At 39.5% G+C, this 27,978-nt stretch overlaps 1 long non-coding RNA gene across 1 annotated transcript; it reads right to left on the reverse strand.

The window, feature by feature from the left end:
• Positions 1-5,931: 5,931 nt before the first annotated feature.
• On the reverse strand, positions 5,932-12,659 carry LOC142109091 (uncharacterized). Its single transcript, XR_012680274.1, has 2 exons — positions 11,165-12,659; positions 5,932-6,733 (listed from the first exon to the last, which is right to left on the reverse strand). It is a non-coding gene; the product is annotated as an uncharacterized LOC142109091 (long non-coding RNA).
• Positions 12,660-27,978: the final 15,319 nt, after the last annotated feature.

A 27,978-nucleotide genomic window follows, 5' to 3' on the forward strand; every position in this document is an offset into this window, starting at 1 on the left:
GTTCGTTTAAGACCGGGCTTCTGACCGTTGCATCAATTGCTGGCATGTCCTTCCGGATCCGCTCACCGAGGACATCATTAAACAGTGGGAAGTCTCGCCCCAAAATGAGTGGATATGGGAGTTTAGGTGCTAGGCAGCTACCACCATAACAGTTTTGTCTTTGAGTGTGACTGGTAGTATTGTTCTTTCATACTCCTCTGTCGTGCCATGTACGCAAAGAACCTTCACCTTGGGCAACCGAGAAGTTATGGTTTCGGGTAAGGCAGAGCTGGAAACCAATGAGAGTTCACTCCCCGAGTCAACCAAGGCAAGAACAAGGTTTTGGTTGATTAGCACAGTCACCCGGAACAAACAAGGACTTCCTGATGTGGGACTCATGGTAAAACAGCTTGGAAAAGCAGGCCCAATATGTGCCACGGAAACTCGTAGCATCTGAGCTTGCTGCTGTTGCTGCGCAGCGGCCACATTCACGAGGGTTCTCAGTACTTCCTCCATGTTGATGTCTGCGCGGGTTGGGTAGCGGAAACTTGCTTCCCAGAGTATCTCACTCCTGACACCACTTGTGGCAAGAGCCCGCTACTGCAGAAGCACACGCGAACAACTTCTTCCTTTTTATGGAGCTTTATTGTCAGGATGGTAAATGTTTTGACACCATATACTTTCACAGCAATTATGGAGACCCTAAACGCTAGCTATACATAGAACAGCTCTCTCTCAGGACCAGCCAGCTTTCCCAGCGTTGGTCTCAGTGAACAAATGACACAAACAAGATAAAACACCCATCACTGGCTCTGTTTGGCTAACAGACACACCCTGTCTGTTTGCTGAGAGGAAGCAGCCTTCAAATCATGTAAGTTAACCAACTTTAAACTACACATAAGTCTTTACTTGGTTTAACCTGAATCTAGGTGCATAACTGAACAATGTCTTACTCTGCTTGTATGTTTTCTTTGCATCTTGTCAGATAAATGCCTCCCTTTGTTATAATATATATATATATATATATATATATATATATATATATATACTGTATAACATTGGAACAGGTGATTGCCCTTAGAACGTCATTAATAGGAAATAGTAAGCAAAATATGAATCTTTGTTTTGTTATTGGAAGTAGTTGAATACACATAAGGAGACGTCCTTGCTGTTATAATCAACAAACGATAATTGGTTTAGCCCATAAAATTGCAATGACTGAGGAATATATGCATTTGTTTTAAAACTGTATATAAGGATATATGGGATGAAAGAGAGGTGATATTCAAAATCCTACTCCTTTTAAAAGCCCAGGGATATACAGGTAATGTATAATGATATATGGGGAAAGAAGAACTAACAATAGTAACAGGAAAAGTGCCTAGTGGTCAAAAGTATATATTGCAGCCTCTTGATCAGATATAGAGAAATTTGGAAATGGGCAGGATGATATAGATCAGGTATCTAAGTATGTCATTATTTTGGAGGTGTTTAGTTCCATGTAGAATTATAGTTAATGAAACCCCTGGATATTGGTAATGAGTTTTTTTGATAAGAAAAAAATGGGGATCATAATACATAATGGAATATGCCACTCAGAAATGTGACATGGAAATTCCCACTTGTGTAAGGATACACAGGATCTGATAAATCACAGCAGATCCGTTGTAACACTACACAAGGCTTAAATAGAGAATCACACGATTGTATAACATGGTTAATTAGATTTATGGAGAAACCACAGTGTAGTAAAATAGTGTCTGTTGATAGCATACATTTATGTTCATAGTTTGTGTATATAAATACCTGTAAAACCTAATTAAATAGAAGATAACACCCGAGGGTAAATGTATCATACCCCGGTTTTATCATCTCGCGGGAGATCGGCGTCTTCGCAGCTAAAATTTAAGGGGGCGATGGCTTGTAAAGGCAAGTTTCCCTTTACAAGCCATCGCTTCTTTAAATTTAAGCTGCGGAGACGCCGATCTCCCGCGAGATGAAAAAACCGGGGTATGATACATTTATCCCCCGGTGTGATGTGAATCAGATAATACCGTTTTCATCTGTAACAGTGATACTCTAACAAAAGCAATAAAAGTTTTTTGTTCTGTTTTTTTTCAAAAAACAAAGAAAAAAAACAAAACAAAATGGTACTTTGGTGGTTTTGTTGTGTCAACCTTTGCTGGCCACTAGGGGCACTAAAACTTGGGTTTTTAGATAGCAAGTAAATCATTAGTGGATACACTGATCCGCAAACCAGCAAAGGCGGTAATGCACAATTACTAGATATTAGATTTAATTGTTCAGGAATAATTTAAAAAGGTGGTTGTCGACAGTTGTGGATTTTTCCTGCCGTCATTAAATAAGACACAGGTTTCTTTATCCAACCTGCCATAGGAACTTGAGGTCCCTTAGCTCCTCACCTCTTTGTTACTAGATATTTTGTATTAGAAATTGTGTTGCCAAAACAATTCCAAACTGAGCACCTTCCAACTTGTTCACATAGACACACTCTGAAACACTATTACACTTACTTAGAAACAGGGGGCCTGTGAAGGAGCAGTCACTCCTGAACGTGCCACCAGTGATTATGTCATTGTGGTGCAGTTTGAATTGCTGCATCTTTAAATGCAGACTGCACATGCACCGATTTGCTAATTACAAGATGACTACTGTGTTTTCCAACACAGACTGTACCTGCGCAGTATTAAAGGCACAGAAATAGCGTACACCTGGGTACAAGGCAGAGCTGTGCATATTCTCCCACCAGAAACCTGGTTTTCTGTTGTAGAAATTGGAGCTGCTTAGGTCAATTGCTTAACAAACATGTTTAAGATATCCTGAACTCAGCCTACCTTTGGGGGGTCAACTGTAAGAACAGACACACACAGGCATTATTTTCTTCTCTTTTAATTTTTCTTTTCTTTTCTTGCTGCTGAGATGGGAACATCTAGGAATATCTCTTTTTCCCTGCTATACCACATATAATCAGGTCCATGGAGTTTCAAAATAAAGTAGATAAAGTAGATAAAACTGTCATTGTTGTAACATGTAACATAGGTCATTCTGATATTGCTAGTGTAGTTGATTTGCATGTGATATTGCTGGTTAAACTAGAAAGTGCATAGATTGTTCAGTGTTAGTGCATAGATTGTTCAGTGTAAGTGCATAGACTGATAAAGAAAATTACTGAGATTTTAAATTAGGATTGTAAAGTGAAGAAAATTATTGATACATAGCAAGTGAGTAGATTGTTTGCAAAGTGCAGATAATTATTGATACTTATATGGGATTGGTTTATAAAGTTATATAGTTGATATAAAGGAGTTTTGTACTCAAACAGTGCTGCACATAAATATATTGTGGATTATCAATGCAGTTTAGTGCTGGATAAATTCCGAGTAAGGGCCATGTGGCCTGGTCTTCATTTTGTAATGTTGCCTTTGGCTGCCCACCATGTTGTTATGCAATATGATCTATCCTCCATCGTGCAGGCTCTTCTCTTGTGCACTCTCTTCTCTTCACTGTCTTACAATTAAAATATACACAGACATACACCCACACCAGGGGCAAATGCAGGATTTTTAGGGGGGGTTTCCTCCCCCCCACCAAAAAAAAATAAAGAGCGAGAGCGAGCTGCTGCGCATGCGGCCATGCATGCACAGCAGCTCCATTTTGGCGATGCTGTACTGTACAGCAGCCGCGGCCCTGTCAAAGAAGCATCTGCGGCAATGCTGTATTGTAGTACAGTACACTGCTGCAGTGTTTAGCTCCAGTTCGTCTGCGGAGGGGAGGGGTTTCTGGAGAACCAGAAACCCCCCAGCGTGCGCCCCTTCACACACACACACTGAAATTTGCTATACATACATTTAACATATACACAGACACACACATACTGAGATCTGATATACATACATATAGTACTACCATGTTAACTTAGTAACATAAATAACAAAGAGACATTTATACATAGATAAAATGGCTGAAGCAGGCAATGCCATACTTACCAATTTGTCAAAATTGGTTTCTGGGCGTCCGGGAGACTCTCGCAAAATGCGGGAGTCTCCCGGACATTCCGGGAGAGTTGGCAAGTATGGGCAATGCATTGTATTTACTGTAAAATATATTAAGCTTTCTACACAGTGTTATCATATGTGTAAAAAAAACGTTACTGAAAATACCTATTGCTAATAAGAATACATATTATTTTAAAGGAGACTTTGTGGAAAACCTTTTTTGATATGATATGTATTATTCCCTGTATTACACTGTCAGAATCAGAGTAAATAGAGCAGACATTGAAATAGAATTATCTTTCTAAGAACGGGGTTTAAACTAGAAGCCTCCTTGTGTGAGTGATAATGAAGTTAGCTATTAAACAGTCATTACGATATTAGCATTAATAGTATATATGCCTTATTATTGGACCCTCCTGATAACAGAGAGCAATAGCAGACTTTCAGGGAAGTAGCATCCGCTTTAAGGTCGAAATAGCTATCCTTTTACAGTGTTTAAGATTATGTTATTGAATACATTGTTGTAAGTAAATATTCTTTTTAATGAACATATCTGCATTGTTATTATAAATTTTGCCTTGATACAGTAACTATTGTGCAGAGAACTCTGTGCGGGTGTTATGGTATTCAAAGTGGTGCTAAGCACTGACGTAGGTGTGTATTATGAGGAAAAGTGTAAAACCTTTTGTGGTTATATAACAAGACTATTCAGGAACAGGATACGAGGATAGCGTGCACAATTCAGGTACATCTCCCTTTCTTTTACAGCAGCCCTATAGCATCTGCAACCTCTGCTACCACAGTAGTTACTCTCCTGTTCATTATTCGCTCATGAATTAGTTAAATGTTGTTCTCACTTTCTTCCTTTTTAAGTCTTTTCCTGCGTCTGTAATTTCTCTTCATATTCTTTTCATTATCCAGTACTGTACACTTTCTCCTTTCTCCACTGTTGTGATTCACTCACTTCTCTTTTCCAACAGACAACTCCAACTGTCAACTGTCTTTTTAGTTCTAAATCTAACATTCCCCAGAATGAGCTGTTACAAAAGATTATGTATTACTTTATTTGTGGTGGTTGCCTTGTTCTTTATTTGTTATTGCTTTAAAATGTTTAAAGGCTGATATTCTATTACTGTTAGATCTAAAATTCTGACCCAAGTCTGCCTGTGGTGTCAAGTATATCTGGAAGCGCTTCAATCAGCTGGAGAGAATTGACACAGACCAAGTTCTGTATACAAGGAATATTCTCTAGTTTATTGATACAAAGATACAGGTTTTTATAGGCTACTGAATAAATGAATCCTACGTCATATGCATACAATAGTTTATACCACTAGTTTATGAGAAGCGCTACTGATTAACTTTCTCACGTATTCTTGAGGTGTTTACTTTTCTCCCCCTTCTAAGGACAGATGAGCCTATTATTTCTTATCTCAAGGGGAGTTGGAGATATGCTATGTGCAACACCATGGATACAGTTCCCATACTACCAGCTGGATATGAAGCTCATTATTGTTTTCATAACTGGTTACATTCTTCAGGTGTTCTCTATTAGTTCAACTTCAAGGCCATAGGCTCACATATTGCAAAACTGCAAGTTAACAGAAAAATGAATAATCTCTTCTAGCAAATAATATTTCTATACAAGTTACAATAAAATGGCTGAACAAAGGCCTTATGAGGCCTTAACAAAAAATCATATTTAACATTTCCCATCTTTTATTCAATTTTCGACCCTTTCTCCTCCTACCTACCTAATCCTATCTATAGAACCACATTCTTAATAAGCAGGTACTTATACACATGTAGGAGGCCACATGCATAGAGTTGGTCCCCTTAGGAATCTGTCAACTCATCCCCCACTAATAAGCCTGTGATCCTCCCTGTCCTAACTTGATTTATGAGGAGATGCATTTTGGCAAATGTCCATGTCTAGAAAAGATGGTTTCTTAGAAGATGGTTTCTTAAAAGATGGTTTCTTAGTAGGTAGTTAATGAGTCTATAGTAGTTCTGCAGGCCTTGCATGTCCTTTGTTCAATCTTTAGTAGTTTCTTGTTGCAAACTCTGCAGTTCTTTGGCTTTGCTAGTCCAAATAATTCATGACACTCATAGTCTGGTCAGGTTTCAGAAGTAATTTCTGTGATCATCAGAGGTTCGGGATTTTCAGTGGTTCCCTTTTTGGAGAGACAACAATCAAGTGTCAGTAACTTCTTAATCAGCCATATATTTAGTTTCATTATCACCTATACGATCAACAGGATTGCAAAACCATTTGCTACTAATGCCAATATTTCCAATATCCAACATGAATCATTACTGACAACTTTACCAATGAGGTTATGCATCTGCACAAAGACATTTTCAGAGTTTACTCTACTATGAGTGCAAATTGTTGAGCACTCCTTCCCATATGTTTCTCACAGTGGCATAGGCAATATGTCACTTAACTGTCTGTTTCATACTGGGTTAGGGAGGCCTTAATCCCTACTTCAGTCACAATTATTCTGGCAAGACATATCAATACAATGAGACAGTCATTTCTATTTATCAGAACAAGACTCCCCTGATTTGAAGACTTTGCAGTGTTATGCGTGAATCCAGGTGTCTCTTTCCTGTACTTTCACAGCCATGGGAGTCGTCAACAGGACTTGATAAGGACCCTTGTATCTGGGTTCAAGACTTCTCCTGATGTGCTTTCTCACGACCACCCAGCCCCCCAGGGTGCAGTTTATGGGTACCTGTATCAAAATTAGGGTTTGCAATGGAGGAGAATATTTGACCATGTATTTCAGTTAGTTGTTTCTATAATAAGGCAACATAATTCAACAAATCACTATATACATGGTGTAGTTGCTATGGAAAATAACAGCCTGTTCTGTTTGCTGTGCCAAACAATATCTCATATGGTGTTAAACCTGTGTCTTTCCTAGCAGTATTTTTTACTGAGTGCAGGTAAACATGAGATCCATGGCAGACCTGTTTCAGCCATTATTTTCTGCATTTTCAATTTCAGTGTACCATTAAGGCGCTCCATACATCCTGAACTTTGGGATCTGTAGGGGGTGTGATAGTTTCTGGAATCCTTGCCCCGTAAAGTGTATCCCTCTGTCACTTACAATGACCTCTGGTACACCATATCATCAGATTACCTCATTCGCAATTTTCTTGGCTAATGCTTTAGCATTTGCTTTTCTATACAGCCATGTCTCCAGCCAGTGACTAAAGAAGTTGACACAGACAAGCACATTCTCAAAGCCCGAGCATTTGGGAAGTTATAAAGTCTATCTGTATCCTCTTATAGGGATATTATGTCTGGGGTGTGCTTTTCCATAGGACAGACTTACTCGGGTTACTTTGTGCACAGACTAGGCATTCTGCCACTAACGACTGTGCTGCTTGGGCGAACCCTGGTACTATCCATAAGCTGCTAGTGAGTACAACCATAGCATCTTTTCCCAGATGCACTTTCTCGTGTGCTATATTGGCCATAATGGGATAAACTACTTTTGGCAGACACAAACGCTGACCTTTACACCACTCCTTGCACTTCTAGTGCTCCATGTATTGCCCAAGTCTTTTTCTTATTTTCTGTTGCTTGTCTTTCCATAAGTTGGAGTGTGCTCTGGTCAAACAGGGGTCAGGGGGTCACCATGTAAATAGACTCCCCTTGGGGTACTGGGGCTATGGCGGCTTCTCGTGCGGCCTGGTCTATTTCACTTAGCTTCGGGGGTAGTATCTCTGTGTGTGTCTTCACCTTCATCACTGTTTGGAGGACAGCTGGAATGCAGTGAACAGTGCCCTGGTATGTTCATCATATTGACTGGTTTGCTTGCTGAACCCATAAGGTCCCTACTTTTCCATACAGGGCCATAATCATGCGCAATTACAAATGCATAACTTGAATCAGTGTAAATATTTACTCTTTGTCCTTTTTCATATATGCATGCAAGTGTCAGGGCCTTTAGTTCAGCTTCTTGTGCTGACATGTGACTCGGTAGAGTCTGTTGAATCACTATTTCTGTGTGTGTGGTTACAGCACACCCTGTATACGGGACAGGATCTATGTGATAGTGTGAACCATCTACAAAAAGAGTGATGTCTGCATCTGGTAATGGTTTATCTTTAATGTGAGATAAAACCAAAGATTCTTGTTTCATTAGTTCTATGCAATCATGTTCAGAAAAATTTTGTTTGCATTTTTTTTTTTCTTTCTTTCTGTTCAAGCTGGAATGGAATTCCCCCAAATCCCTAGGGTAACCCCAATATATATAGGTACTTCTCCCATCTTTTGAAACTTGCTGCAATAAGGCAGCAGGATTCAACATTGTGCACTGCTTAAGTGTAACGTTACTGGGAGTAAGCAGTGCTACTTCATTAGGATAGGCTTCAGTAAGGAGCATGTGGAATCCAAGGAAAAGGTTCTTGGTTTCTGAGTTCCACAAAGTTTACACTCATTAGATGGAGTGTACAGTACAACGGTTAAGACAGATGTGGTAACTTTAATTCTTCTGGAAGAGAAACACTTAGCTTAAATAACCTGTTAATAAGCCACATCATCAGTTCTATTAGTGTATATAATAATGTGTTGGGCCACAATACTCACAAACACATTCCTGCATTGGGTGTAAACCCCTGTAGTCATGGGTTGCTCTTTTCTTTATTTGGTTGGGTTAAACTTTCATATTAGAATTTTCTAATTATGTATAATGATCTATACATTACTATGGGCCTGAGTCTGGTTCTTCCAAACTTGGCTTTCCTTTCTAGTCTAGTACACATCTACAGCGCACAGCAAAGGAAAATAACGTGCAATCTATATTCCTCCTGCTAATATCAATGAACTCCCCTCTCTGGTCTCCCTTGGACCTTTAAAAAACTTAAAATACAGTTTACTCAGATTCCCCTTGTCTGAAGGTCTTAACATATATCTGTGAACATGAGAGGCTCTGGGGCCTCTTGTGCTTCCTTTTTTTTTTTTTTTTTTTTTTTTCTTCTAATAAAAAAGGAAAGGGAGGAAGAAAATACACAGTGCGCTCGGCAAGTGTTATATGTCACTCATTTCACAATAGGAGGGAATGTCCTTTGTGCTGTATATCTTCATACTTAGTAAATCTGGCCGGTAACAAATGTTTTGCTTGTGCTTGGTTTCTGTCACAACGTACGATACCGTTAAGGTAACTGGGTGTCCTAGCACAATATCTATACTCTTTTCAAGCACTAAAGCAGAGTAGTATGCAAGTGACCTTAGCTTGCGACCATGTATTTGTGTCAGTACTCCTTGTACATGTGCACTGACTTCATAACAAAATAATGTGAAAGGCTTGTCATAATCTGGCAAAGCCAGTGCTGGCGCTGAAGTTATTTCAGCTTAAAATTGGTTAAACATTTGGTTCTGCTCAGAGGAGAGTATAAATGGCTTGCTATGATCCAGAAGTGCTAATGCAGGAGCACATACAATTGCTCTTAAAGTCTTAAATCTTTTTCATTTCTGTAAAAATATAGAATTCCCATCAATGCATTACCATACCCACAATAAAAAGAATTATTTACAGTATATGACAATTATAGCACAGTAAATAAGGGCAGTAAATGTCTTTACAAACACTGATTTACTCAAAACTGTAATGAGGATACAAATAAAAACCTTTTGCTTTCTGCACATACAGAAAAACCACCTAGTTCATGCATTTGCTATGCGAATAGCACATAAACTCTAATATCTCTTCCAAAACAAGGTAATCATTACTCAGAAGAGTTTACGTTATTTAAATCCTTCATTAGTTTATACTTATGTTTGTTGTGGTGCAAAGATGGTGCATTGGAAGTTAAATCAATGCAATCTGGATTGCCTAATGGGTCTTTGCAGCTGGAGACCTGTGAATAAAAAAACTTTTGCATAGAGATTAACATTTATTTACTAGGAATTACTGTAACTGTAACATGCGTGTATACTGTCTTAGGTAACCAGTGAACAGCTGCTAAAAGCTTAACTGTGACGCTATGCGTTCCATGCCTTGATTTCCTCAAAGGGGCAGTCCCTAATTTCACAAATAGAGAATGTCAAAGTGACGAGACCTGGGCGAGTGTTCAAAGCCACTCCTTTCTTATCATCTCTTAGTACAGCCCTTTTAAATGACACTAATTAAATTTCCGGGTTTAGAAACATTCAATCTGGAATCTTGGTTCCAAGTATTCAACCATTTTAAAAGCAGCACTGTCTCATAAATCAGAGTACTCTCGTTAGACACAATACATTGTGTCTGTAAATCATTCAACATTTTCTCAACAAAATCTCTCTCCCGTGACCAAATATTCACACATATTTCTAGATTCTGTGATTTTCGTGTTCAAAGTAAAAATATATTCACTTAAGTCTCGCTCACAGACAACATTTTATCTCGTAACATTTCTTTAAAGGCATAACAAACCCTCCTGATTTCTGAGAACATTCATCAGCGCCATTTTAACACAGATAAAAACAGCATGTAAGCTCACTCCCACAATTCTCAACTTCATTAAAGAGAAAGCTATATTTCTGAACTTCAGAAACAAAATTATTTTGTTCAAATACAGAAACGGCTTGTTGGATCCCAGCCAGCTTTGTTCTGACACTAGTACTTATAGTGATAATGTACATTATTTACAATCTTGTCCGTGCAATCGGACCAAACATTTTAAAACTTCTTTTGTATCTTTTTAAAAGCTTATCATTAAGCAATGAATGTACAACTTTTTCAACCTTGAAACATGTCTCTTGTAAAAAACGGACAAGACAGACAAACATTGTGATTTAAAGTAAATCAAACATCTCCCTTATAGAGCACTAAGACAGAGAACAAACAATGTGAATTATCACGGATCTCTCTCACACGCAGTAAGACGGAGACAAAACTCACATACAGAGAAAGAAAACTTAACTGACATCTTCCAGCCTACTGCTGTGGAACTACAAGTCCCAGCATTACACTAAATACAAGTTAGCTTCAACATGTTATCATCAATCAGCACTCCGGACACATTTTTTTAATTTTACATACATTGTCAAAAAACAAAAAACAGTGTGCTTCTTATCTCAACACACTGAAATCATTTACACAGAATAAGGGAGGGGCACATTTCACTTATTCAGCTGCACAGGATCAAACATACATTTATAATATACAACCTACTTGATTCATTATTCAGCTTCCGATGCATTTAGCATATCCACATATATTTCGACTTTTCAGATCTCTTAACTTTCCTGTGCCACCTCAAACAATCTCTTGGGGTTTGATCTCAATACCCCTTTGTTCTTGTCACATTACCACTTGCAACACCTTTGTTTCTCCATCCACACATATCTTTGGCTATCCCCGCTTTCTTGAAAAATTCCCTGCAGACCTTCTACTCCCCCATTTCCTTAAGTCTTTGTGCATCATATCTATGAGGGAGCTGCTGTCATTTGTTTACTATCTATATTACTCGTATTGACAGTATTCTGTTGAGTCCAAATCGGGACTCTTATCTAGTTTCTGTGGGTTGTCCTTGCACTGGACGTCCCGTTCTGTGGACTCCTTGTACTGGATGTCCGTGCTAAATAGCTTCTTTGACAGTATCTGGGACGAAGGTCTTTTGGAAATCTCTCTTACACAATTTGGGCAGATTACAGAATCTCCCTTCTTTGATATACCTCTGGGGATGGTGTCTAAAATGTTCACTCAATGTTCAAAACAATAACTCTCTAAATCCCTCTATTCCATTACATGCTTCTTTGATCAATGTCTTATGTGACTTTTATGCTTTATACATCATACATAGGTACAAACACATGCACTCAAAATTCAATCATCTTTCAAAAATCTAATCAACAATACAATTACAGTAAACAAATTGGGTTAATACTGTATTATATTAATCAGATGATACTTGAGACTCACAAATTCGCGTGTCAGGTGCCTCAGACAGACATGAGGTGACCCAGACTAGGAAGACCAACGAGTAGAAATCTACTGACCGCGGATGTTGGGGTTCAATGTGCTGGGAAACCTCCGTTGTCTGTCTTGTAGCCTGCTGGACAGCGAATCTCTGTGGCGACCTCCAAGTTGTTAGATCTAAAATTCTGACCCAAGTCTGCCTGTGGTGTCAAGTATATCTGGAAGCGCTTCAATCAGCTGGAGAGAATTGACACAGACCAAGTTCTGTATACAAGGAATATTCTCTAGTTTATTGATACAAAGATACAGGTTTTTATAGGCTACTGAATAAATGAATCCTACGTCATATGCATACAATAGTTTATACCACTAGTTTATGAGAAGCGCTACTGATTAACTTTCTCACGTATTCTTGAGGTGTTTACTTTTCTCCCCCTTCTAAGGACAGATGAGCCTATTATTTCTTATCTCAAGGGGAGTTGGAGATATGCTATGTGCAACACCATGGATACAGTTCCCATACTACCAGCTGGATATGAAGCTCATTATTGTTTTCATAACTGGTTACATTCTTCAGGTGTTCTCTATTAGTTCAACTTCAAGGCCATAGGCTCACATATTGCAAAACTGCAAGTTAACAGAAAAATGAATAATCTCTTCTAGCAAATAATATTTCTATACAAGTTACAATAAAATGGCTGAACAAAGGCCTTATGAGGCCTTAACAAAAAATCATATTTAACATTACCTTATATAACCTCTCGTTACACTCTTAACTTAATATCTACAATAAATGACACAAGACTTAAATTGTGACAAAATAAATAAAGGACTTTATTTTGGCAACTATATGGTGGAGGAGAAAACAGCAAGCAGTATGGCAAGGCCCAAATATGGATATCACAACACGGGTCAACCCACCCTTTGCATATCAACAGCGTGGGTAACAACTTCACATATCTACCTTATCGGGGAACAATTATCCTGGGCACTACAGGACTTGCAACCCCTCTGGGTTTAAGAAGCGCACCCAGAAGCCGACCCACAAGGGCGGTACTTGCACCAAGACTATAGTCGACTCTTCGAAGGAAGACAGTTTCAGCATGTGTCCCCAATCATTGGCTATCGGCTGCATTGCGTTTACTGACAACGAAACTCATCCCGGACCTCCAATGCCATGCCAGGCCAGTAACTGATATATAGAAAACCAGCACAAAAATAGAACATCATGACAATCCACAGCAGGTGCGAAAATACATCTAATACCAGGGAGGGTAGGCAGACAACGTCCTGGATCTCTAGAGAATGATTTTTATTCTGCCCCACACTTTTATGGACTACTCCTTAACCCTCCCCAAGTGACATCAGATGGGCATACTCCATCCCCTATTAACTTTTAACCCTTGGAGATGTGATTTCAATCAATTGAACACAACCTCAGATTATAATTTCCCTCGTGCTTAATTTAGCCCTCAGTTCTTATTCTACAATTTTTACAATACATTATTAACAGCTACAGAAATGAAAAGGATTCTTAACTGCAGTGCATTTTAGTTATATTTTATTGTTGATCATTTATATAGTGCTACTGTTTTACATAGTTCTATACAGAAAATATTGAATCATTTGCATCACTCTCAGCCCATTTGAAACTTACAGTCTAAATTTCCTACCCTACAAACACATACATTAGGGTCCAATTTTGTCAGCAGCCATTTACGATACCAGTATGTTTTTAGACTCTGGGAAGAGACTGGAGCACCTGGAGAAAACCCATACAATTATGAGGAGATCATAAAAACTGCACACAGATAGGGTCCTGGTTGCTGTGAGACAGCAATGTTAACTTGTGTGTGTTACGGCTACCAGCTATCATCATCATCATCACCATTTATTTATATAGCGCCACTAATTCTACAGCGCTGTACAGAGAACTCATTCACATCAGTCCCTGTCCCATTGGAGCTTACAGTCTAAATTCCCTAACACACACACAGACAGACACACACAGACTAGGGTCAATTTGTTAGCAGCCAATTAACCTACTAGTATGTTTTTGGAGTGTGGGAGGAAACTGGAGCACCCGGAGGAAACCCACGCAAACATGGGGAGAACATACAAACTGCTCACAGATAAGGCCATGGTCGGGAATTTAACTCATGACCCCAGTGCTGTAAGGCAGAAGTGCTAACCACTACGCCAAGCTTGCAGAACTAGTAGCAATTGTGATTAGTATGCCACGTGTTATGATGCAATCGCACGGATTAATAACACACACATTTACATTCGCACTTACACCTGTAGATAATTCACATTTATTAAGGTTCCAATCCACATTTATTTATTAGTAAAATGTATTTTACAATCTTTTTCATATAAATTATAATATGGGGAAAAAGCTAAATAATGTTTCTGACAGCTGAATTATATTTAGTTTGGTATCAATCTGCTCACAATTTTATGAGAAAGTTTCCAGTGTTACTTGTGTAGCGCACCTTGAGAACGCTAGTTATAAATAATATCACTATTTTAACACCAAATAACCAGTACACAGGGGTCATAAAAACCAGTTTATACAAGTCTAGAGGCGGGAGCCTGAGGAATGACCATTTGGCAGTTTGAAGAACAATGACCAGAGGAATTCACCAATGCCATGTCGAGTACCTGAGAGGGCAAGAACCTTTGACCTATGAATGAAGACCTTACAACTGTAACTGTATATCTCTGTGATGTTACTACTATTACTACTGTACAGTGTATAAATTGTTGAGCTCTGTGTTTTGGACCTCAGAGCGTTCTCATAGATGCTTGTGCTAGTGCTAGCAGGAGCATGCTTATACTTACCAAACTTTGCCTTTTAATATACTTTACAAATAAAACCTATGTGCTTTGGAACCACAGCAATCGCAGTTGACAATATAAATTTGTAGCAAAAAGATGAACTCAGGTACTCAGATGCCCCCAGGTCTTAAATTCAACATAGTGCAAGCTTATGAGTAATGCCGCAGTGTGGAAATTGGAGGTAATGACAGCAGGTAACATGGTCAGGAGCAAGCCAGGGTCCAAGGGCAGGAGAAATCAGCGAAGTTGGGTTCAGGCAAAAAAATCAAGGCTGACAGAAAACAAGGGTATCTGAGTCACAAGCAAAGGTCAGGGTCATGAACAAATAATCAGAAGTCCAAGAGCATAAGCCAAGGTCATACATGGAAAACAATCCAGGTATAAGCACAGCAAGAGAGGAGCAGGAAAGCAGCCAGGAACTGACGCTATAACCTGCAGGGAGGCTCAGCCCTCCCTGCCTTAAATACATAGAATGCCCATCAAGAATTGAGGAGGTGCTGGAGGTTAATTCAGCCACCTGACACTGTAATACAAAAAATTATTAAAGCTGCACCTGTACGCACTCAGCTGTCAATGCCGGGACCTAGAAACAGGAAGTGACGTCCTGGCTGTTGCCATGACAGCCAGGATGCAAGCAGGGAGGATGAGCCGCGGGTCGTCGTGGCTTGTAACACTGTGCTACTAGGCCCCCCATGTTAACCAGCCAAATATATTAGTTAGATAACTAGCTAGGGTTATCTTTAATGTATATAATTTACAGATTTAATAAGTGGCAATAACAGTATCAACCTTACTACAGGTTAAAAAGTAATGAGATGAGAGTAGGGTGCTGGGCTACTGAATTAGAGTATAATCCCCTTGGCATCCTCTCTAATCTATATAAAGTTTAGAACTGTTTACTTAAAAGTTGCCATGTGTGGGCTTATGTTATAACTGTTCTGTAATGGGGCAGATGGTTGGCACCTGAGAAGTAGTGTAAGGAAGGATTCTACAGGCCGGGTGGTATGGTACAGAGGCAAAGGTCTTCTCAGTTGTGTTGGAATAAAACAAGGAACATAGGGATAAAACTGTATAAACTCATAAGGTTTATTCTCTTCACTTGTGGCATAAGGTTTTTCCACAGCGTCAAATAAGTAGCGGTAGTGTAGGGAAGTAATACAACGATACTATCAATATGCAACGTTATTCAACATGTCACAAATTAAGTAGCATTTAGGAATCTTGATTTAACAATAACAGCAATATGTAAACATAAATCACCACAACACATAGATCACTGAATAAATATATCTCACTTTAAATTTAGGCACTGTGCTTCAGTGAAATGGATTTTACTGGATAAATACTTTCGGAGACAATCCATTGCCAATGAGTTAATTAGACCATTACACTAAATGCTGCTGCAGCAGATTATCTAGACCAGTGTTTCTCAAATCCAGTTCCCAGGACCCCTAAGAGTGCATGGTTTTCAGGAGACAAGGGAAATAATTATACCACCTGTGGATCTGGTACAATGTGTCAGTCAGTAATGAATTCACCTGTGCTAAAGCAAGGAGATATGGAAAACATACACTTTTAGGGGTCCTAATGACCAGGTTTAAGAAGCAATGATCTAGACAAATCAATCACAATAGACTTTTACTGCAAATATACACCACTTATCACATCATCAGTAGAAATGCAACAAGGATTAATCCAGCTTCTTATTAGGGTCACTTTACAATAGACAGAACTCACAGGGGTAAATTGTAATCCACAGGTAAAAGTGAAGTTTCAGCTGGACACATGAAGCTTAGTTACTTGAACAAGATGCAATCAGTAATCGATCCCAACAACTGTAGAGTTAAGCAATTTGCAATTCTCTCATCAGCATCCATTTTAGTCAGTATCACAATAGAATCAAACTTTTGATGCAATATAGACACACTTTTGTTACAAATGATTACTCTCTATGTCCCTTGCACACTGTGTCAGCTTGCAGATGAATTTTAAATAAAGCATATTTGGCTGAAATGAAACTCTCTCTTCAGACAGCAGCATAACTTCTCAATAGCAATATTGCAGTCCCGGTCAAAGGTTTTGATAACAGAGTTTGATGTCTCATTGGTTTCCAAAGCAAAATAAATCATAAACTTATCTGTTTTATGAGTTCTGCCCACATCTGATAGGCAGTGGAAAACTGCGTCTTTTTCCTATTTCTCCAAAGATGTTTTCTTATTGACTACCTTTCACATTTGGCTTTTACATACTTTGGCTGCAAACATCCCTCAGGTCAACAGTTCAGCAATAGCATTCAGTGGCTCTTAATGGGCAGATCCTCCATTATTCCAGGCAACCTTCACAGCACATTTCTCAGCTAAACCTCCACTAGCCTCTAGCAGTCCATTTTTGGCTCCACCCTTTCCCCCCAAGAGTCTTCTGAAGTCTTCTAGTACATTCTGGGGCTCTAGTGAGCAGCCTGGGGTTGTAGTTTACAGTTTGTCCACCCCAAAATGGTTGACACAATTTTCATTTAAATTCCCAGAGACAGGATGGAAGATAGAGTTTTCTGAATGAGTGCATGCAGTAACATACCTGTGATTTGCAGGATATTACAGTTCCACAATGTACTTGTCTCCTCATTGTGCTACATTCACCCTGGAATGCCAACACCAGTAGCTTATCACTAACCCTTTCATTGCCACAAAAACTATTAGTGCTAATCAGTTCACTGCTTGACATTACCCATAAACTCTACCAAGGTTTAAGTTTGGTGGCAATCCATTGAATTCCCCTTATCCAGGTGATCATGTCTATTTGTATGCTATAGTGGTAACCATTGTGTTTGACTCTATTTCTGAGGCTGTATGGAGTCAACCACATCATGGTTCCCCTAATCAGAAGATAAGGGGAAGCAAGTCAGAAAAAGCACTGTAAAATAATGACCTTCCACCACCCAGGTCACACCACCATGGGAACCAAGTTGTGCATAAAAGGAACAGCGCACAAGAAACAAGTGAAGACAAGTGAAGACGAACAGTGTCTAGCTGGAGTTGCAGCTCCTTTTGTATTAATCAAGAGCTGCACAGTAATCCCTCTGAAGAAGCTGATATCAGGAAACTCTGTGCCCTTGTGGTGTGTGTCTTCCAGAAGCAGGCTGACAGTGGACTTGGCTACTGCCCTACTGGCACAAAAAACAAAAAGGATTAGACTATACCTCTCAGTTTATCATGTGCAGTGTTCTGATGTTAACTTAGTAAAAGTATTATTGCCACTTGCTGACAAACAAATGGTAAGTCGATATTGGTTAACACTTTTAGCCGGTTGGTACAGGGTGATAATATAGACCTTAGTGAAACTGGTAAGACCAATTCTAATTTAAAGTAATTACACCCACCTTAAATGCAGTCATTTCTTTCGAATACAGGGGTGTTTTGTTCTTCAATGAACAGTGCAATATTCACAGATGTGTCAGTTGCATCAGGAATAACTGAGTCTGACAATTTTCCTCTTTTTTGACCTGCTTTTATGTAATTGTATTTAAATTACACATCTTGCCAATCCTATAAAATCAAAAAGTGCCCAAAAGAGGAAACCGGCACTCCCAACAGGTATCTTCTAGCTGGCAAACCCATGAGCATTGTTTACGACTTGAAAGTATGTGTATTCTATCAACATGCTCACTCAAAGCAACATTCTGCACTTCCCTTTATAAATTACACCAGTATACATTTTCCTCCCAACTAGTGTCTTCCTTACAGGTAACAATTTAAAGCGTGTTTGACTGATGTAATATAAGAGCTCATTTATGCGCAACATATGGAGTTTTCTCTATCCCTGCAGATTGGAGCTTTAAAGTATTTCTCTCCTGTAGTACAGGACAGGAAACACAAATACAGCCATAAGACATTTTCAATTGAGATCGAAGTGGAAATTTAGAAGTGGAAAATGTAATGGGAATGTAATGAAATTTTATAGCTTTACCATGAAGGCAGTAGGAGAAATGGTGGTATGGCGTATACACCCCTACTTTGACCACTGAATATACATATATATATTACAAAGACATTTTATGCAGAAAAGGTAAAAGGACATTTGAATAAGGGAATGTGATGTGAAATGTGCATTTTGTTATATTAACAGATTTATGAGCTAATAAAAAGAGTTGCACTAGTACAAAGAGTTACACTTTTTAATTCATATAAATTGATATTAACAGGATTTTAAATTTATTGATAGTAATTTTTCTTCTGTTTGTTTCTTTAAAAAATAGCAAATATTAAAGTTTATTATCATCTATTTGGGATTATAGGTTACAATATATTTTAATCTGTTCTTGAGCTGGGGATTTCAGCTGATATGTGTATCAATTTTGAAGTTTCAAACATGCATCTGACTTATGTTATTTTAACATATAATACTAATACCCACTCTTTTCTATGTGCCCACATTCATAATTGGGTCTGTGTGAGTTTGCGTTTTGGCACTGTTGTTGCAAGTTTTTTGTTCATTTTAGTGCATTCAAGCATGTCACTGTAGTTAAAGAAAGTTCATTAAGTTCTATGGGAGTGCATTGGCTATAAACCCATTAAGGGTTTAACTAGCGTTGTGCTGTAATTTCCCTATTCGTGTCTATGGCTTATTTATTTCTAAAGCCCATTCATTTAAGTGAGGTTCTGCGCTATATATAGCAACCCTATTGAAATGAATAGGACATAATAATTAACGAGACATAGACATGAATGTAATTTTTTCCCTTCGTTAATAGACATTCAATTAATTTCTATTGATTCATGATCAAAGTAGGAAGTGCCTGGAATTCCCTTTACCACCAGCTAATCAAAGGCGACTAACAGGTATTCCGGGTAATAGATTCTTCTTTTCTCGTTTTGTCTTAGGGGCCAATTTAATTAGAAAATAATTTTACATTGTAGTCTTGTGCAATAGTGTTCCACGGACTTCACATTATATTTTTACGCTCAAACTCTGAAGTTCACTTGCAATTTAATTATAAAGCTCATCATTCAATTATTGTAGGGTAATTTATGCAAGGTATACAGGTGTGATTCATTTGAAGTTTGAGAAAATAAACCTTTAACTTCTCTAGCAAGTTGCCATAGTAAACCTTGAGAACAGCCTGTCAGAGATGTGTAGTATGTGTTTTCACCTGTTTCTAATCAAAAGTGAATTGCAACCTGCATTTGTACTGCAGCAATAAGCATTCACATAGACTTGTTTTCCATCAATATTATTCTATTATAATTAAAATATGCGTTATATATTGATATTATTATTATTATTTAATATTTATAAGGTGTCTCAAAAATCTGCAGTGTAGTGTTAAATTTCAGCATATCACAAAAATAAACAGCAAGCCAAGCACTGAACATTTCAAAAAGTGCATACATTCTTTACAACAGTTTGTTGCTAAATCATTACTCTGGGGGCACCCTGTCTTTTTTCCATACCCCTCCTGAAGGGTATATCGGCACAGGAAAGTGATTTCAAGGAATTTTGGGCTGCTTCTTTTTATATGAGAGGATGAGGATTCCCTACACAGCTGCTTGATTCGCTGTGGGTAAACTCCCTAACTGTAAATAAACTAACAGACGGAGCTGCTATACCCATACATTGGAAACTAGCTGCGTTATAAGCGCATTATATTTGCAGTTTCTCTCTACAGGATATTAAGGAGGGTTTGGAGTGTCCTCCTAGCATTCCACGTTTTTCCGGATTCCACGGGTCCATTTAACTATTCAGCTGGCCACTCGTTGGACTGTTCTAAATATCAAGCGATATATTATATTGCCATCTCATATGAACAGAGACTCTGAAATTGATTATTATCCTGATTGGATAGTCAACTTATATTCGCATGCTTCAGTACATACTATTTTTTCCGGAGCATTATTGAGATTTATTTAGAATTATTGAATTTTTATTATGTACTTATGTTTTTATATGTCATTGTTTATCACAATTTGCACATATGTCAATCCTATTTAGTGATTCAAATATTTTTTCTTTTTGCTAATGAGTTGAATGTTATTTCTGCCATATTCAATATAAATTGTAGCTATGTAGTTTTGTAGTTTTATATTATAGTAATATGTAGTTGGCGCTTCTAACTGAGTTTTAGAGTTTGCATTTGTATCAAGGGAGGTGGCACTGCCCTATTTAAGGAACAACTATTTTATTTATTTTTTGTATATGTTTTATAAGGATATCTACGGATACATTTTGTAGCATCTAGGATTTTGCTGTGCACCATATACAGGCTTGCTCAACCACTCATTCTATTGCAGGATGGTGGCCTCCTGATGCGGATCCCATGAAGAGGGCAACAAGGAGATGATGTTACTTACCCAGCCAGTGATCCAGCACAGGTAGGTATTCCCTTCCGTCCACGTTCCCTGACATTGGTGATAGCAATCTGTTTAGGCCAATCAAGGCTCACCTCCAGTCATTTGAATTTGGTGTTATTGTGAGCCAAACGCATCGCTAAGCCCCGTCCCCTGTACTGGTCTAATCAGACCAGTACAGGAATCCGGAAGAAGAAGATAGCTGCAAGAAAAGGAGAGAGGACAGAGAAAAAGGCGCCGCAATGTAAAAAGGATAGAAGAGAGATGCCGGAAAGAAAAGAAGAAGAGCTCTCTGCAATCAACAGAAAGAAGGCGACGTGGATTGAAGAAAAGAAGCAAAGCGCTGAACAGGAGAAGAGGCACCTCCCATGTGGAAGAAATTGGAAGAGGTGAAAATAGAAGAAAGAAGGTCTGTTTCCTGCGTGGATCAGGTAAGTTTGGTTCCCATGTTCAGCTCCACTGTCACAAGGCCCATGGGCACAAATTCGGGGACCAGGCCCATGCAGCATTAGTGGGTACAAGGCCCATGGAACTCATTCGATTATTGAAGGGTCTTCATTTCGCTTAATGGGCGCATAGTATAGTCAGGCTCAGATGCCTGTGGCATCAATTTCAGGTTTAGAGGCCTGTGGGCACTTTATACAGCAGTAGGCCTGTGGAGACAAACTTGATACAAGGCCTGTGGAGGCAAACTTGGCACTAGGTCTGGCAACAGTAGGAGGTAGCCCTGTGATTCTGAGACTGTGATTTGTGGTGGTCTCTTATAGATGAGTAAGTATACCTTCATTGTGCCCTTGTCCTCTACTGTCAGGTCCCCATTAAAAATAGGCTTTTATAGTGCTTCCCTGTTATAGGATCCGAGAGTCAGGCGCCCATTAATGGTAGACTTTTAATATCTGATATTGTAACTTGTTGTCTGTTATTCTGTATATTGGTGTATTGGAACTGTGGGGCTTGTATTAAGGGTAGTACACTATACCTACTGTTAGGAGTTAATGTTTTGCAGCATACTGGTCATGTAGAATGTTGTTAGGACCACGGTACTGCTGTAGTATTGTTGTTGTAGCTTGCATTAGAGTGGGTGGCATATACTAGCTCGGTAGACAGTTCTGTGGGTGGGCTGTTGTGTGTCAACCTTTTCCTAGATGCCAGTCATGGGAGTCGCAGACGACCATCAAGAGGAGACAGTGACTACAAGGTGAGTATCAATGTTCGGTTTAGTCTCTCTCTTGGTGGGGCTCTCACCTGTAAATCGGTGAGTAAGATATTCAGACAGGATACTTCCATGTCCTAAATTTCTGTAGTCCCGTGCCAAGGCCTAGACCAAAATCAAGGTGACGGAGTAGAGAGCTCTTCTTCTGACCGTGCTGTTTGGCATAGCAATTTTTCATGCTTTATTGGCTGTATAAAACTATGCCTACATTAGATAAACCACGTCTGCAGGTATTTTTGTTATGCCCATTATTCTATTGTGAAACACTGGTAGAAGATCCTGGTACACTTGCGCATGTTTGCCTCCCAGGTCAAAAGTTGTCAGCCCTTCCCTGCAAGATGACCATTGATTGTCATAAAATAGTTTAAGGAAATGTTTGCTTTATCTGATGTGAGGAAACATAAGAAATAATGAGCAGATTACAGATTTTGATTAGAAGAAACATTTGAATTTAATAATTTGTGTGAAATATGCATTACAGTATTCTGTAGCACAATGGGCAATATTCATATTCTATGAAAGCGGAGGAATCTGAAAGTGTTTAATGGAACAATTTTACATATTTTATACTATATTCTATTAAAAAAGTATTTAAGATATAAAAATTCCCTTTTTGTTATTTTTATGGTTCTTAATTAAACACAATATTGTTATAGTTGATCTTAATTTTCAAGACATTATAATAATTTGCTTATTTTTAAGGTGGAGCACAGATTCAATCAAAATAAAAACTATTTTTAAAAGTCCAAAAACAAATACAAAAGTGGAAGCTGCTCAAATCAGTTTATAGGCCATAACAGGTGCTTGAAAGGGTGGGGTTATCCTGCAAGGAACATACACACAACATTTTTTCCCCCAGCACACTGCTATAGCCAGCAACAGATCTGCCATTTCTACTGTAGATAAAAATGCAAAAGTCTTTGTTGCACACATTTGCAAATGTATGTTTAAGCCATCCTGCCACGCCAAGGCGCTTTTGCTAATAGGATGGTCCTACTCTAAACAATGAGAGTCCCATATATTTGGGCCATACATATGTGTTTTTAAATTGAGAGCCAACTTACCAAAGAGGTACCCCAGAAGCCTCCAAACAGCAATTCAGTGCCAGTACCCCCTCTCAGCTACTGACACAAACATGCCTCTCAGACAAATACAAAATTGGAAGCTGCTCAAATCAATTTATAGGCCATAACAGGTGCTTGAAAGGGTGGGGTTATCCTGCAAGGAACATACACACAACATTTTTTCCCCCAGCACACTGCTATAGCCAGCAACAGATCTGCCATTTCTACTGTAGATAAAAATGCAAAAGTCTTTGTTGCACACATTTGCAAATGTATGTTTAAGCCATCCTGCCACGCCAAGGCGCTTTTGCTAATAGGATGGTCCTACTCTAAACAATGAGAGTCCCATATATTTGGCCCATACATATGTGTTTTTAAATTGAGAGCCAACTTACCAAAGAGGTACCCCAGAAGCCTCCAAACAGCAATTCAGTGCCAGTACCCCCTCTCAGCTACTGACACAAACATGCCTCTCAGACAAATACAAAAGTGGAAGCTGCTCAAATCAATTTATAGGCCATAACAGGTGCTTGAAAGGGTGGGGTTATCCTGCAAGGAACATACACACAACATTTGTTGCACACATTTGCAAATGTATGTTTAAGCCATCCTGCCACGTCTACATAATACTTATAAAAGTGACATTTTATCATGACCTTAACTAAACCATGGCCACTGTATTTTCATTAACATGAAAGAAAAGGAAGTGACAGAAAAAAATGTCAATATAAGGACATATAAAATGGAACACAAAGACGGGCAAAGCAAAATTCCATGCCTATTCTTTTCAGGTTTGTGTGGTGAACTGACAATTAGGGGGGTATTCAATTGTTAGCATTAACGGAAAAAAACGAGCGCTCAAAAAATATTACCGTTTATACGGTAATATTGTGCGTGAAAAGCGTTAATACGGTAGTTTACTCGAGGAATTTCAGCTCGCCGCTCCCTGGCGAGCTGAAATTTCGCGAGTAATTACCGTATTAACGCTAAGATTTTTTGAGCGCTCGTTTTTTTCCGTTAACGCTAACAATTGAATACCCCCCTAAGATTACTATTTCTAAAGTGCTGAAGAAGGTTTAAAAAATCCAAAAGTTTGATTTGCTGCCATCTAGTGGTCATTTGTTAATTGAAAGGGCTAAGCACCATGTTGTTGTACAATATGATTTAAACCATTTACTCATCAAGCTTGAGTGCAACACACACTACACCGTCTCGTAAGCAAAAGATACAGAGACATGAAGAAAGAGCTCTTTGACCAATGAATTAGATTTGTTGCAGGAATTTTAATCAGTTGGTTAAAGCTCAAAAATCCATGTATTGAGACAGAAGTAAGTGAAAACACAAATTAATGTTTTAATGTAGTAAAATATATCTCCAACATACTGGATTCATTTGGCTTCCTGTCGTGTTCCATTCTTCAGGCTTCCATTTTGTTAGGCCAAACACTTGGACGTGATGTTTGCTCAGATAATAACCCCCCTCCACCCCAGTTTTCTTTTGGGTGCAAAATGTTGAAATAGTAATGGGAATCCACGGCCGGACTGGGACTAAAAATCAGCCCTGGCATTTAAAGCACACAGGCCCACCTCTGTTGATAAGCTGGAAAAAAAAATGTGTGCCGCAGTGCAGTGGCGGTGCCGCCAAAGGCGTAGCTACATTATGTTGGGGGCGTGGTCAAAATGGTGCGTTGATACATACATTATAATAAAACATTACATTTATCAGGCCCTCCCCATCCACATTTCGCCACCCCCCCAGATACATTATGACGCCCCCAGCCCACTGTACTTATCTATGCTTCTGATGCTGCTGACATTCCTGTAGAGTGAGCAGGGAAGCTCTTAGTCTCATGAGATTAATAAATCTTGTGAGACTTAGCGCTACACGGCTTGCTCTGCAGGCTGTGCCCTGTCCGGGACGGAGCACAGATCCTCCTGCTGACCAACTGGATTAAGGCTCGGGCGGCCCGGGCACTTAAGTCAGGGGGGCTCCTATGATGCAATTTGGCTATTAGACAAATTTTTGACAAATACAAAGCCAATACAGTGTGCACTACTGTTAGGTGCACGCAGTTCTGCCTTAACAAGCAGTACAGTGTGAAGCAGGACATATCTCCCAACTGTCCTTGTAGTCAGACCAAATCCTGACTAAGTGGGACAGTCACCCATCAAATTCAGAACAGTTGGTAGACTGTCCTGGTCTCTCCCACCTGTCTTGTCATGGTCACCACTTGTGGCTGCTGGTGTCTTTAGATCAGTTGCTGTTTGTCTGGATCCTGGAATGTTGGATGCCCTATTTGGAGAAAAAAATGAGCAGATGAAATTTAGCCCTGGTGTTAAATCAATATAGCATCCATGTTTTAAAATTAGGCCTCACTGCAGCCACAACATTAAAGTACTAGTATTCACATTTGATAAATACATCTATTTCCCTCCAACTAGCCCTGACATTAAATAGTATTCCCATTTAATAAATAAAACTATTTCCCTCTCTCCAAAGCACCCCAGCATTAGATTAAAAATCCAATCACCCCATCTGAAATTGATAGGCCCCACTATTAAATTGCCCCCATCTTCACCCCACAAATAGAATAGCACCCAATAATTAGCCCCCACCTGCAATTCCCTATTAGATTAACAGCCTACCTCCCACATTATATTAAGAACTACCCATAGACACATTACGGTCATACACCGGCCCACACACACATACTATAGTTATACTGTTACACACATACACACTATAATCATAAAGGTCATTCTTTGGATATATTTTTGGGGGGTTATTTTTTGGGTAATTTGTATTCATTGTCATTCAGAGCTTGATTTATATATTTTTTAACTTTGTCGATCCCATTTTTATTGGCGCCTGTCAGTAAATTCTGTGTTATTTTTTGTTACACTATAATCATACCCTGTCACACAAATAAATAGATACCCTGTCACACAAATAAATAGATACCCTGTCACACAAATAAATAGATACCCTGTCCCACAAATAAATAGATACCCTGTCACACAAATAAATAGATCCCCAGTCACACATATAGATCCCCAGTCACACATATAGCTCCCCTGTCACACATATAGCTCCCCTGTCACACATATAGCTCCCCTGTCACACATATAGCTCCCCTGTCACACATATAGCTTCCCTGTCACACATATAGCTCCCCTGTCCACATATAGCTCCCCTGTCCACATATAGCTTCCCTGTCACACATATAGCTCCCCTGTCACACATATAGCTCCCCTGTCACACATATAGCTCCCCTGTCCACATATAGCTCCCCTGTCCACATATAGCTTCCCTGTCACACATATAGCTCCCCTGTCACACATAGCTCCCCTGTCACACATATAGCTCCCCTGTCACACATATAGCTCCCCTGTCACACATATAGCTCCCCTGTCACACATATAGCTTCCCTGTCACACATATAGCTCCCCTGTCACACATATAGCTTCCCTGTCACACATATAGCTCCCCTGTCACACATAGCCCCCCTGTCACACATATAGCTCCCCTGTCACACATATAGCTTCCCTGTCACACATATAGCTCCCCTGTCCACATATAGCTTCCCTGTCACACATATAGCTTCCCTGTCACACATATAGCTTCCCTGTCACACATATAGCTCCCCTGTCACACATAGCCCCCCTGTCACACATATAGCTCCCCTGTCACACATATAGCTTCCCTGTCACACATATAGCTCCCCTGTCACACATATAGCTCCCCTGTCACACATATAGCTTCCCTGTCACACATATAGCTCCCCTGTCACACATAGCCCCCCTGTCACACATATAGCTCCCCTGTCACACATATAGCTTCCCTGTCACACATATAGCTCCCCTGTCCACATATAGCTTCCCTGTCACACATATAGCTTCCCTGTCACACATATAGCTTCCCTGTCACACATATAGATCCCCAGTCACACATATAGCTCCCCTGTCACACATATAGCTCCCCTGTCACACATATAGCTCCCCTGTCACACATATAGCTCCCCTGTCACACATATAGCTTCCCTGTCACACATATAGCTCCCCTGTCACACATAGCCCCCCTGTCACACATATAGCTCCCCTGTCACACATATAGCTTCCCTGTCACACATATAGCTCCCCTGTCCACATATAGCTTCCCTGTCACACATATAGCTTCCCTGTCACACATATAGCTTCCCTGTCACACATAGCTCCCCTGTCACACATATAGCTCCCCTGTCACACATATAGATTCCCTGTCACACATATAGCTCCCCTGTCACACATATAGCTCCCCTGTCACACATATAGCTCCCCTGTCACACATATAGCTCCCCTGTCACACATATAGATCCCCTGTCACACATATAGATCCCCTGTCCACATATAGATCCCCTGTCACACATATAGATCCCCTGTCACACATATAGATCCCCTGTCACACATATAGCTCCCCTGTCCACATATAGCTCCCCTATCCACATATAGCTTCCCTGTCACACATATAGCTTCCCTGTCACACATATAGCTCCCCTGTCACACATAGCTCCCCTGTCACACATATAGCTCCCCTGTCCACATATAGCTCCCCTGTCACACATATAGCTTC

This window comes from Mixophyes fleayi, chromosome 12 (assembly GCF_038048845.1).
Source record: "Mixophyes fleayi isolate aMixFle1 chromosome 12, aMixFle1.hap1, whole genome shotgun sequence".
In the NCBI taxonomy this organism is placed as follows: Eukaryota; Metazoa; Chordata; class Amphibia; order Anura; family Limnodynastidae; genus Mixophyes; species Mixophyes fleayi.